The sequence below is a fragment of the Tyto alba genome, unplaced genomic scaffold (assembly GCF_018691265.1).
Source record: "Tyto alba isolate M040663 unplaced genomic scaffold, T.alba_DEE_v4.0 Super-Scaffold_17, whole genome shotgun sequence".
In the NCBI taxonomy this organism is placed as follows: domain Eukaryota; kingdom Metazoa; phylum Chordata; class Aves; order Strigiformes; family Tytonidae; genus Tyto; species Tyto alba.
The window spans coordinates 19342545-19355205 of NW_024881279.1; the positions used below are offsets into that span (position 1 = coordinate 19342545).

Genomic DNA, 12661 nt, shown 5'->3' on the forward strand with positions numbered 1-12661 from the left:
TTTTTTTTTTTTTTTTTACCGTATTCAAGATTTCTCATGCTTCTTCTTAAATAATACTCCTTTCCACACCGAGATGATACAATGAGGTTCACACTAGCTGCAGCTTTTGGAAGAATTCTGATTACATTTAAATACTCAAGGCTAACGAATAGCTCAATTAGCATCGCCAAAGACCGCTTGTAGTTGATCGTTTGTTCGTGAGGTTATAAATAGACCTGTCAGAGCTCGAACGCGTGCCAGGCAGATATTTGATCTTTAACATTGACTGAGCTTGCAAGCCTTGAAAAAGAGTGATTTATATCTAGAAAAGATTGCAGAGTTAAGAATAACGATGCAGCCAGAAACAACAGCTGTTTTTAATGCATTAAATTGGTCAGACCCTGTCCTGTTCGTGATGGAGGCAGAAGCGCCCGGGGAGCGAGCAGAGGGGAGCAGGGCAGGGGGGGAGCAGCGTGGGCAGGGGTTGGCCTGCCAGCACCGCTCGGAGACACGGCTGGTGTTGCCTTTGGCTGCTGCTGCCCCATTTCACTAACGGCTGGAGCTGCTCTGTGTCCCTGGCCCCACGCAGCCGCCGTGTGCTTTAGATGGTGGCTGCGCTTCTCGCCTGCTGGCTGGTAGCTGTACACTCCGGGGATGTGCATCTGTCGTGTTCTCATCTGCCATCCTTAAACTGGGATATACATACCTTGCTGCTAGCATACATAGTACAAGCCTGTGGATTATCTGTAGCCTGTTGTGTTGCTTCAATTTTGGGGTACATATATTAATTTTCTATTACTTTAGACCTTCTGTAGTGCAAAGCACAGGGTACGTGGTGCATTCAGAGGCAGGAAATGCGCGTTCCTGTGGCGCTGAGCGCCCTCGCAGCTCGTCCGGGGCGGGCGATGTCTCTATCAAGCAGGGCTGTGTTTTGCTGCCAGCTGTTCAAGGTGCCTTCTCGCGATGGCAGGCGCGTTGTGTCGAATACAGCACGGGAAAAGGTATTCGGCCAAGAAGAAAAATAGAGACAGGCAAAGTCTTGAGTCCGTTTTTTTCTTGTCTCCCAAATCTCTCCTCGGCAGCCTCTGCTCATTCCTGCCACCATACTCCCCATTTTCCCACAGCCCAGGGAGGTGGGACCAGCCTGAATCTGACGGGTGTTTCTGGCCTCCAAACTCCATGTAGCTCTGAGGTGATTCCCTTTGCTATTCTTGAACTCAGAGAACCAGGCATACGTTTTATACGAAATCCTTACTCGGTGATTATGTACTGCCTGTTTTCTGTAGAATTTTCAAAAGTTTACAAATACCATCTTTAGCAAGGTAAGTGTATACTTAGTCTTAAAAGGCAGAAACATTATTCTATCCAGTATTAGTCAAGCCAGAAAAATACTCACGCTCTATTCTATTCTTTCTACTCAGCCATGTATCCAGAAAATGTGGAGAGAGGAGACCTAATGTATTTCTGAGTGATCTTCTCCTCTGGCAGACAGTGCTGTGAGTGTTTTGTGCCCACGTTGTCACCGTTGGCTGTGTAGCACTTTTCCCCTTTCCCAAGGCCTTGCAGTCGTGCAGGCAAAAGTACCTGAATGCTTGAGATGCTCCAGAGCATCTGTTTAAAAATATATCTACTAGCACATGCCAACCAGAATGCTCAGAATTAAAAATCTACCATAACTAGTGTTTTGGGGAAAATTAATAATTATTAATAATAGTATTTTGGCAATTTTTCATAAGGCTGGTGGCTTGCAGAGCTGCTAATTAACTATGGGTTTTCTTTGCCGGCACTACTGGGAGACACTTCATGAGGAAAAACGTCACTGAAGCCAAAGACTGACTGTCTCAGAAATTCACTCTGTCTGTCACAGTTATGGCAAAATACTGAGCTTGCTTGCTGCCACATGCTAAAATAGTGTGTTTGGAGATGCTTGCTGACAGTAGCATCAGTGAAGGCAGACATGTGGAAGTCTCCATCTTAGTTAACTCTGGGGCTGTCTGGGAGTTCTCCCAGGCTGGAATTGAGTATTAATTAACTGAAACATCATTTTCTGTCCTCTATGTATAACACATTTATCAGAAGGCTACAAGGGATTTCCTGTGCAGTGTATGAGGCAGTATGTATGCTCAGTCCCCTCTGTTAGAGGAGTAGAAACTGAAATGGTGGGCTTAATGTTCACCTTCTACACCCCCCTGAAACCCTTTGGAGTATGTTTTAAATATAGGAGAGGATGAAATATGCTGGGATTTGTTTATTTTAACTATAGAAACAATCAGATGTTTGCAAAAGGCTGCTTTCTTGAAGATTCATTTCTTTATTTGAGTAGAGATTTCAGTCTGACCAGTAGAGAAAGTTTAGTATATTCAGTTCTTCGGGCATTAAATTTCAGGGTCTCACTTGAATAAGAAAATAAAAAGTAATGGTATGACACTCTCAAAGTTGCACATAATTTTAAATGATGCTACAGTGCCCAGGATTTGAACAGTGTTTTTGAACAACAAAGCAAAAATTTTATACTTTGTCCTGCAAAAATCTGGCTATCATCAAAATATCCACCTATTACTTCCAAGCTACTGCTTCTGATCGTCTTGGGATATGGGTTATTTTTAACAAATCTTCATAATTTCTGTTTCTAGAGTCACAGGAATGGCTACAGTTTAAAGTCTTACTTTTCCTTTTTTAAAAATTGTCTGTAGACAACTGAAACGTTTAACAGTAAACTGTACAGAACCCTTTTTTCCCCTGGCTTTTACTCTACTAGCTGTGACTGCAGGATTCTTGAAGTGTGAGCAGAGTCAGGGCTGTGACCTGCAACCAGACGCTGACAGAAGGTCGCCCAGTTACAATCTAAAGTAATTTTACTGATTGTAATTCATTTCAGTCATTTCAATCTGGGGCTTGTGGCCAAACAAGAATGAAAGTCTGGATCTCGTGATAATACGAACTGATGAAGTTTCAGTTCTATGTATTTCTGTTCTAAAGGTGTTTGTGGTAAAAATTGAGTCAGTCAATAGGAAATATTTCAGAAGAGGTTACTAAAAGTAATCTGAGATCAAAAAAGACTTAAGTCAATTGTGCAGATTTTTGCCATAGGTTTACCGTGGGCAGTCAGCACTCAGTATCTCTTCACTGGCAGTTGTGTGATTCTATTCATGTTATTCCTCTTTTAGAAATGCTTATTCCCTACCCAGCTTGCTTCACCTTCTGGTCGACTGCTTGTGTCTCTTAAGCCACCTTGATGTTGCAGTGCTACAGTAATTCCCTGCAGCACCTTGATGCTGCCAGCCTCAGCTCTTTTCATCCAGTCTGATTTACTCTGTTGGTCTTCGATACGATGTTCGCCTTAATTTTAATTTCATGAATCCAGGTATTTTGCCTCAACAGATACAGTTTAGGATGCTGAAGGGAGTGCCAGTTTCAGGGAGGAGTTTGTCCTGGTTGTTTGCAAGCGGCTGTGTTTGCTGTGGTGACGCTGGGTCATCCCCCAGCGCATCAGCTGAGCAATCCCAAGAGGAGGAGGAGGAAGGGTACAGCTACAGTGGGCACATGTTGTGAACTAATGTGGAAAAATGCTCCGTGCTTCCATTTTGTTTTGTTGTAGGATTTTCCACCTACTGTAACGAAGTGACTGTTTGGCTCATGGTTGGATGAAAACTCCAGGAGCACTACTGCAGAGTTCTCTTCCAGTGCTTTCTCTTAGGAGATGATTAACTCCCAATAGCCTGATTGTTTTGCATTAGGATTTGACATTCAGTATGGGTTTTCCTCCCCCCGCCCCTTTGGATACATGGCAGACTGACTTCTTTTCTTACTGTGTGCACTAATGAAGGGGAAAAACATTCTCAGTCCATTGAGAAGGGTGCACTCGGGTTCCCAACACAGCGGAGGACGGGTGTGCGCCCACGGCGCGGTGCTCAGCCTGAGCCTGCATCCCTGCCTGGAGCGAGGGAGGATGTGAGTGCCACCTTGTCTGCAGGAAACTTGGCAGCTCACAGCCACTGCTTTTAGAAAATACTGTCTGCACCAAAGTTCCCAGTCCCCTGTGGTGAATTATTATCTCTCTTCTAACTTCCCAGCTTGACCTCAGCCCTTCACAGAGAAGAGCTGGGCTGCAAATCAAAGCTTTCACTGGCAGAAACTCATTAACTTAGTTTGGATACTTCAGCAGAACCTCATCTCTAGAAAAAGAGATGCTCCCAAATATCGTATCTTAAAAGATAAAATAAAATAGTGCAGTTGGTCTGTGGTCAGTTGCTTGATTTATAGCAAATTATTCTGTGACAGCTGTGACTGATTGCAGCTCCAGTCTGCTTGCGGCTGAGTGTTGTGAGACAGCAACTTTGTCAGGGGTCTCCAGCAAAAGCCCCTGTTTGTCTTTGGGGCTGGGGTTTGAAAGGGGCAGGTAACATCCAGTGTTGGAGCTGACTAATTAATCTTTCTGTGCAAGGATTCCCCCTGGCATTATCCCCAAAGTCCTACTGTGTACAGTCGTTGCCATGGCAATGATAAAAGGCCACTCTGGCTGCCTGCCTGCCTCCTCCTCCTTTTTTTCTCAAGAAAAATAAAAGCTGAGACATACTTTCGAGCAGATCTGCTGCCTGTGGAAACTCTGATCTTAGTTTTAAGGTCCCCCTATCCCCAGCTACCTGTGCTCCCTGATGCATCGGGCTTGATTGGCTCGGGCTGACGTGCCGCAGCAGAGCCGTGGGGCGACGGCTGGGAGGTGGGAGCCCACAGCTGGGGGGTGGATGGCCTTGGACAGCTGGGGAGGGGACTTGGATCCCCGCGGAGCTACAGACACCCCCTGTTAGCCCGGACAAGTCCTTTGAGGTCTGTGTGATCAAAGGGTTTTAGATCCAGAATGTTTTTATATAGATAGTCAGGCACTGGATAGGAGGTTGGTTTTTTTTGCCTCCTAAAAGTATTTAATTGGTTTCAGTTGCCTTTTATCTCATTTGAACACCTAACGAGCTCTGGCACATCTTAAAATCCAAGCAGGTCCCTATCTACCTTTTCAGGTACCTAAATACATGTAAAAATTTGGCTGACAGTATACTCTACTTGTTTTCTTCTCTGTAAAATAGAGTAGGATGGTTCAAAAAGGATAAGGTTAATTCCTAACTGTGAGGAGAGATATGAGGACTATTTGGGAATAAAACAGAATCATGTATATGAAGTTGCTGTGAAGTCTTTTACTCAAATAAGGTGTTCAGCAGTGAATACTACAGATATTTTTCTGTTGCCTGCAACTCCATTACTGTTATCCGCCGTGACTTCTGGTTAGATAAAAATAACGGATGCAGGATACCTTTGTACCAGGTCAGTTCAATAGCAGCACAAAGATGACAACTGACCTATGGGCTTAGGAAAGAAGTCAGTCCATAGGCATGCTCAGAATAAAATCCTAGAGACTGGTATAATCTCAGCTCTGTTGTAACACTTATGGTGGCATCAAAGCTTAATATTTGGGAAGAAATCTCCCAATAGTTCCCTGAAGCTATTCAGACACTCCTTCACTCTTCATCTCCTCAAGAGAACAGTTTCTGTCCAGAAAGGAGCACTAATGAAAACTGTTCACCAGCCTCCTTGTTGAACATCTTTCCTACCACTTTTGCCTTGGTGAAAACAGAAGTCTTTAATGGAAATTTTAAAATTCTGGTGGCCGCAAGCATTTTATACAAAGCTCTCAAACTGTCGTTCTCCAGAACTCGTGCCTTATAAATGCAGTTGAACCGGGTCTTTCCCTGCAGCTGTGTTACCCTTGTACCTCCCTGTGGCTTCGTCTTTTCAGAATGCATCCATCAAAAGTCAGCATACGCTCTTTTGCTCTGGTAACTATAAATAAGGCTGTTGACATCAGAAAATCTTTTCCAAAGACTTCACTTGAACAAAACAAAAAACAGTTAAGTAGGATCATTTGTGATTTTGATGTTTCTACATTGTATGTTAACATAAAGCTGCAGGATTTTTTGATATCTTTGGGTTAAGTTTTAAATGATGATAAAAAGGTATGTACTTCACAGCTTGCAGGTATGTATATAGAACCTTCCAAATGTATTTATCTACAGAAAGGTGGCCCTTCCTTTCACAGATGCCTAAACACTTTCTTAGTATCTGTATTTAGTTTCAGAGCTTACAATGTTATCAAGAACTTTTTTTGCTGCCCTATACATGGTATCTACGGTTGTGCAGGTTGGTTTGTTTTTTTTCTTAAATAAACCCCATCTTTAACTTCTTCTATCGAATATGTTCCTTCAGGGCCGTTCAAGCATCCTGGTATCACCGAGTGCTCAGGGAAGAAGCATGGCTGTAGCAGGTCGCTGACCCTGCTTATTCCACCTTGTCCCCACGTCACCTATGCCATGTGAGGTGAAATTCAGACGCGTTCCATGTTCAAACACTGTCCCACATAACCAGACAGCTCTCAAGCCCGGCAGATGACACATCATTCCACCTACGGGCTGAAGCTTTGAAAAATCTCAACTGGAGAGTAGACTAAGCTTTATATACCTGTGTGGTTGTGCCTTAGCACAAGGTGAGGGACAACCTTGTGCTCAGGGACACTCATAAAAGCTGAATCAAAGCATTCACATCAGGAGTAAAGTCAATGTGCAAAAGTTACACTCCTGTGTTTAGGGCAAGTGGCCACAAGTGAGAAGCCACACCAAGTGTCTCAGGGTCCACGTCCCTGTGTGCGGCAGAGCTCAGAGGGCTAGGCTGCAACCAGGAGAAAGCAGAATTTTTTTTTTTTTTTTGTCATACAAATGGAGAAACAAGCAGATAAGGACTTCAGGTGAATTATGGTTGAACGTGACCATTTAAGTGATGCTCCCATTAGTCTGAAGAAAGCTTAAGGAAATATTTTAAGGTATTTTCAATAAAAACATTTTAATCCATAAAAACCACTGGCTACAAAATTGAATACAGAAAGAAATGTTCCAGGCATCACATGCTGCTAATCAAAAGAGTTTAAAATTTTTGTCTTATATACTACAGTATCCAAAGGTCAATAGCAGTTTAAAAAAAAGAATGTGTTCAGTTCATGGAGAGCTTCTGAACAAAAAAAAAACAAACAACACTGAAGACTTTGCAGGTACTTACCTTGTCCAGATAGGTTAAAAAAAGTTACAGTCAGTCACCTGGAATGCCAGAACTCACCCTATCAGCAGTCACTGGTGTGGAGTTTTCATTGTGGGAAAGCTATAAACTGGCAAGATTAGCTGCTTCTCATCCTTGGCTCAACCTGTGATTGCCAGGGCTTGGGCACAGAGTTACACAGGCCGCTTTCCTTCTCCATGTTCGGATAAGATCTGTCATGTGTCTGCTCCAGGATGTGTGTGTCATTGCTGGTAAAGGTGGCACAGGCTGGCCTTGGCTTGCAAAATCATTTCTTATAAATAATTGGGGGTTACATTTTGGAAATGAGCCACAGGTGAAATCCTGCCATACTTTCTCTCTTTTCTGAAATGCATCTTTCTCTCATTACTGTGTCCAACTGGGGGAAAAAAGGTTGCATGGTAATGAAGCAATGTCATAACAGGTATGTCAACATGGAGAATCAGTTCAGTCCTGAACAACCCTTATTTTGTATGCTGTCAATCAGTAATAATGCCCCGGGAGTGATGGAGTGGGCTTGGAATCAGTGCAGAACAGACACGTGAATCTTGTTTAATCCTATTTGACTTGTCATTTTAATGACTTGGGTTTTGGGGTGAAATGCTGCATAGGACTCCAAGAGATGCTGCTGCTTTTAAATTTGTTTAGTTTCATATGTTGTGTAATTGCTACACAAGCTGTAGTCTGCAGAGTTGACTGTGAATTCTTTAGGTATTCCTCCTGTGCCTTAGTTACGACTCATACCAGTGCAGAACTCAAAAGCCACATCACAATCTAGATAATGAGTTGAAAATACCTTATCAGAAACAAATTTAGATGTAAAATCAAGATTGCCCCTCATTTAAATGTGCTTTGCGTCTGTATTTCTTTAAAGTCAAATCTTTTGGGAGCCAGGAAGCCTTTCTTGCTGAATTGCTTGGTACTTAGATGCTGTTTGAACCACTAAGTAACAGATCATCTGAGCTACATTGACTGACAACAGTAAAAGCTTTTCTTCTGTGCTTGACACCAGTTATCAGCTGCCTCCTGTCTGTCTTGCTCAGCTGCCGTTCTCATTATGAAGAAAGGTTTGGCTCTGTAGCTGACTTTTTGGATGACCAAGAATGGTGTTTATCCTTCTGGTTTTGATGATCTGGAAGAGCATCAGGAGAAATAAACTGGAGACTACATGGCTTCTCAAAGTTCCTATGGTGCAAGATCATCAGTAGTAAGTGAAGACTGTGGACTAGGTCAGCTGCAACAACCCTTCTTATCAGCCCTCCTAAGGATGAAAAGCCCATGAGATGAAGCTCGTACAGGAGAGAGACTGGAGGACAGAGAAGAGCAAGCTACTCTCTGCTTTTGGTCATGCTTCAGTGGCTAAAGCTGGGGAAACTTGGAAGAGCCTGTATGGTAAAGCAGAAGTTATTGGCCTGTTGGGGAGGTGTTTAGAGTTCTATTTTAGTGGATTAATTCTGAGAATCCCGGTGGATAAAATAGACATTTTTTTTGTGTGTGATTTTGAATGCTAGTTGGGCCTAATTTCTACTACCTAAGTAGTGGTCAATTTGATTCAGTGTTACTGTAGTTTTTAGTTCCGTTTTTTGGTAGCAATTTTGTTTACATCCCTTTGATACCTCGTTTTATCCACTCGTCATTACATATTAGAATGATGAAATGTGCAACGATGACCCTTTTCTGGGCGCCTGCCTTATAGCCCAGTTACCATCAGGACAGCGGGTGGAAGTCAGGGTTCTCTGCCCAGCCCCGCTTCCCCCCGTGCAGGGCTTACCCACCACGTGCACTTCCCAGGGCTGCCTGTTTTGTCTCCAGTGTTCCAGCAAACCTGGGAATCAATCTCCGTTAGAAAATGCAAAATACAGAGTACTGTTGCAGTTGATTGTACCTAACCCCTTCCTGTCTTTTATAGTAAGTGTTCTTTAAACGTAGACCTTAGGGCTTTTTGATCTCCTGACCCTACTTGAATAGGGCTCAAGATAAGAATTACCCTTCTGTCCAAACTCATGCTGCCTGTAGCATCTGGGAGGTATTATCCATTCAGGCTTGCATTTGAATGTTAGGTACTAATTTCAGACAAGTGTCTATCACTTGAACATAAAGTGTGCAGCTGCAGCAGCCCCCAAATGATTATTACCTCTAAGTGGCAGCCATTTGATTCTTTTTCCTTTTTTATCTCTGTAGTATTTGTATGAGTACACACGGTATGATTCATTTCCCCTACCTCCAGCTGGCTGAAAGGTAGATGTTGAGATCAGCTTTTACTCTAGGGCCCAGTTACAGTCAATGGGGAATGATCCATCTCTCCAAAGGACAATCTGTCCATCGAAGAGAAAATGGGATAAATTGTTTATTGCTCTTTGCTGACTATGATTTAGACTCAATACCTAAATTTTTGATGGGCAAAACAGGAAAAATGAATCCCAAACAAAAACTTGATATGATAGAGGATGTTTGAGGCCACACTCCGTGTTATCAGTGGTAACATAGTAAGTCTGGAAATGCGTCTCCCTGTCCCTAAGGTAGCTGCTCTGCTTGTTACTAAAAGTGACCATTGCTTTTACTTCCCTCTTTTAAAGCACTGTCTGACATTTGGCTTCAGGATCCTTCTTTTGCGCCCAGTACAGAAAAGCTCTATTTTAGAGCTCCTGAGGAACTAGTGATTCAAATTGAAACCATTTCTCTCTGTCATTGGAAATGTGAGATAGGATGCCTCGCTTAGGACCTCGTTTAGTAACTGCAGCAGCTACTAATTGAACTGCAGGGCTGTGTGCTGGAGTGGCAGGCAGGTCTCTTACGCGTGTGTAGGAAAATTAGCTCTTTCTGGAGGCACTTGAGTCTCAATTATTTTTTAAACTGATGATTACTTGCTGACTCATTCAAAACTTGGCATTATGCAGCTAGGTTGCATGTTCAGGTTGTAACTCAAATCACAGACATCATTTTCAAAGCAAAATTTGCTGCAAACTAATATGAAGATGTGTAAGCTTTGGGAGGCTTTGAAAAAAAATCAGCACAACTTGACCTGGATGTCTTGAAAAAATAATAATAAAACACAAAGCTTAGTTAGGCATGCAATTTTATTAAAACATAGGCTTTTTTTTTTCTTTCTATTGAACACTTTACTAATGGTTTGATGTAGTTTCTGCTCAGTACTACACTTATTACTCAGTACTATGTCATTCTGTAGCTGTTTAGACCATTGGTTCTCTTGCATGTGATTTCTTACTTAGCAACTGCTTTACCAAAGTGGAGCATGAAGGTGCATCACAGGCATGCATTTCTAACCAGAAACACCATGTATATGTGAAATGTTGGGTTCAGAGAATGGATTTGTCTTGCAGTTTCTGTGTATATGCTCAAACTGATCTCAGTTCTCAAAACATGAAGAAAAAAGCATGCTTGCTTTGGTCTGAATTTTTAAGAAGCATCTGGTTTTAGTCAAGAGGATGCAGTTGTCCCAAAGACTCTGCAACTTCTGATTTAGGGATATTCCCTAGGAGAAGTGTGCTTCACCATTGTGATTAGTGCATCTCTCTAAGTACGAGGCAAGAAAATCCCACGGAAGTTCCGTGACCCATATACCCTAGCAGTGAGTAGTGAGGTCAGTTGAACAAATTTAGTGTTAAATGTCTTTAAAAATGACAACCAGAATAGTCCCATTGATTACTGCTGTGGCTGTCCCCTGATCTTTGCATATGCCTCAGTCATAGAAGGAGCATGTTAAAAAGCAGGGCATACACTGGGAGAAGGGAGCCCTCATTATGTATGTGTGTGTGTAACTGAAGGCAATTTTCAGATCCCAATTTCTACCATAGTATTAATCTGCCTTTTTTTTTCTTTTTAAATGATTTGTCTTGACTTCCACTGCACAAGTTATGATAAATCGCTCCAGTTGACTTGTGTCTGTTAACTCGCACTACAGTGCTGTTAGAAAACAGTCATGCCCCATCTCTGTGCTTTGAGCTGGCTTCACAGGCAGCGCAGCCCCAGACAAGCGCTCCTCTGCACGAGCAGTAAGTCTTCAGCACTGCTTCCTGCTCCCCACTTTTGCTTTCAACTCAGCTCTCCCATTTGTCTTCAGTGTCTGTAACCTTATTATCTGGTGATGATGATCCTCACCTCTGCTGTAAAGTGCACTCCAGCCATCTTTATCTGCTGCCTTGACTGCAGTCACTTCTTTTCTGGACTCCAAATCTCAGTTGGTGTGATTTCTGTATGTGGAAAATGATGATGTTGCTTCTATTAGGACCAGGTTCATCACTTTTCCTAATAATTCTCGTAAACTAGCAAAATGGATGTGGTTACTGCCTAGTAAGGGACAAAACTCTGCACCTCAGCCAACCACTGTTTTGGAAAACATTTTTCTAACCTTACAAAACTATTTTTGGTAAATAATCTTAGATTTCTCAAAAACAGCATATATCACAGTAAGACCTACATACCAGTGCATGAAGTGAGATTTCAGGTAGCCATTTTTTTTACTGAATGCTAACATGTCACATGTTTCCATTTAGATGAGAATTCTTCTCCAGTTACTTTGTTTTGCTGGAGACACAGTGGTGTTTATTCATGTTGGTGTAATTTTAGTAGCATAAAGCGAACTATGTTAATGACTAATTTGCCCTGTGAGGATTTGGACATATCTGTCCAGGAAATGTCTTTAGAATTGGAATTTTTCTGATATATATATATATATATATATATATATATATATATATATACACAGCACAAGATAGATAAGGCTGTTGCAGGCAGGTGATTGACTATATTGCATGGTTGCACTTACTTTCAAGGAAAAAAAAAATGAACACAGATCTTGCTCTTCTGAGCAGTGTCTCACATTGTACTCTTCTAGATCCATGATGGTTACATTATGCTTTCATATCCTCTGTGAGAGTAGACCACAACTTTTTTTCCTGCAGGCAGTAGATTAATTTTTTGTTGTTACTGTTTTTAAACTACAGCATAATGTCACTTTGTCAGAGGAGAAGCCTTGGGGAGAAGCCTTGGGGCCATAGACCTCCTTCTCCTGGCACAAACAGAGCCTGGGAGATGTGAGTATTTTTATTCACTGAGCGATAATTCATAAGCATAATGAATAAAAATGCAAGAATAGTGTTCCTGTAGGTGTGTATCTTCAGAGGCGAAGAAGCAGCACTGAGATGATCTGAGCACCGTCTCACCTGGGAGGAGAAAAGGGTGAAGAGGTCCTGCTACCAGTGGGAGCTTGTGGGGTGGCTGCTCGCCCCATCCCATGTTTCGCAAGGGCTTTGTCTGGGCAAAGCCCAAACCCCGTTCTCATGCTTCTGGCATACAATAGCAGTAGCTGGGTTATCTTCTCCAGGAGATCCACGAAACAGGGCTACATCTTGCTTGCCCAGTTGGGTACGCTTTGAAGGAGGAAGCCACGGGAGCTCCCAGGGTGCTGGAGCAAGCCTGTCCGCCTCTCCTGCTCTGGGAGCACCTTGTGTCTCCGTAGCTGGGAGCCCGGGGACACCTGTGAGGAGTGCAGCCCCTAGGTCAGTCTGACACATTGTCAAATTGAATTTACAGATGGAGGCTAACGCCT

General features: G+C 42.7%; 1 protein-coding gene across 5 annotated transcripts in view; it reads left to right on the plus strand.

Annotated features, from left to right (window-relative positions):
- The window catches only part of KCNIP1 (potassium voltage-gated channel interacting protein 1), a 445272-nt gene that overhangs the window by 189208 nt on the left and 243403 nt on the right, over window positions 1-12661 (plus strand). The gene's annotated exons all lie outside the window — the stretch shown is intronic.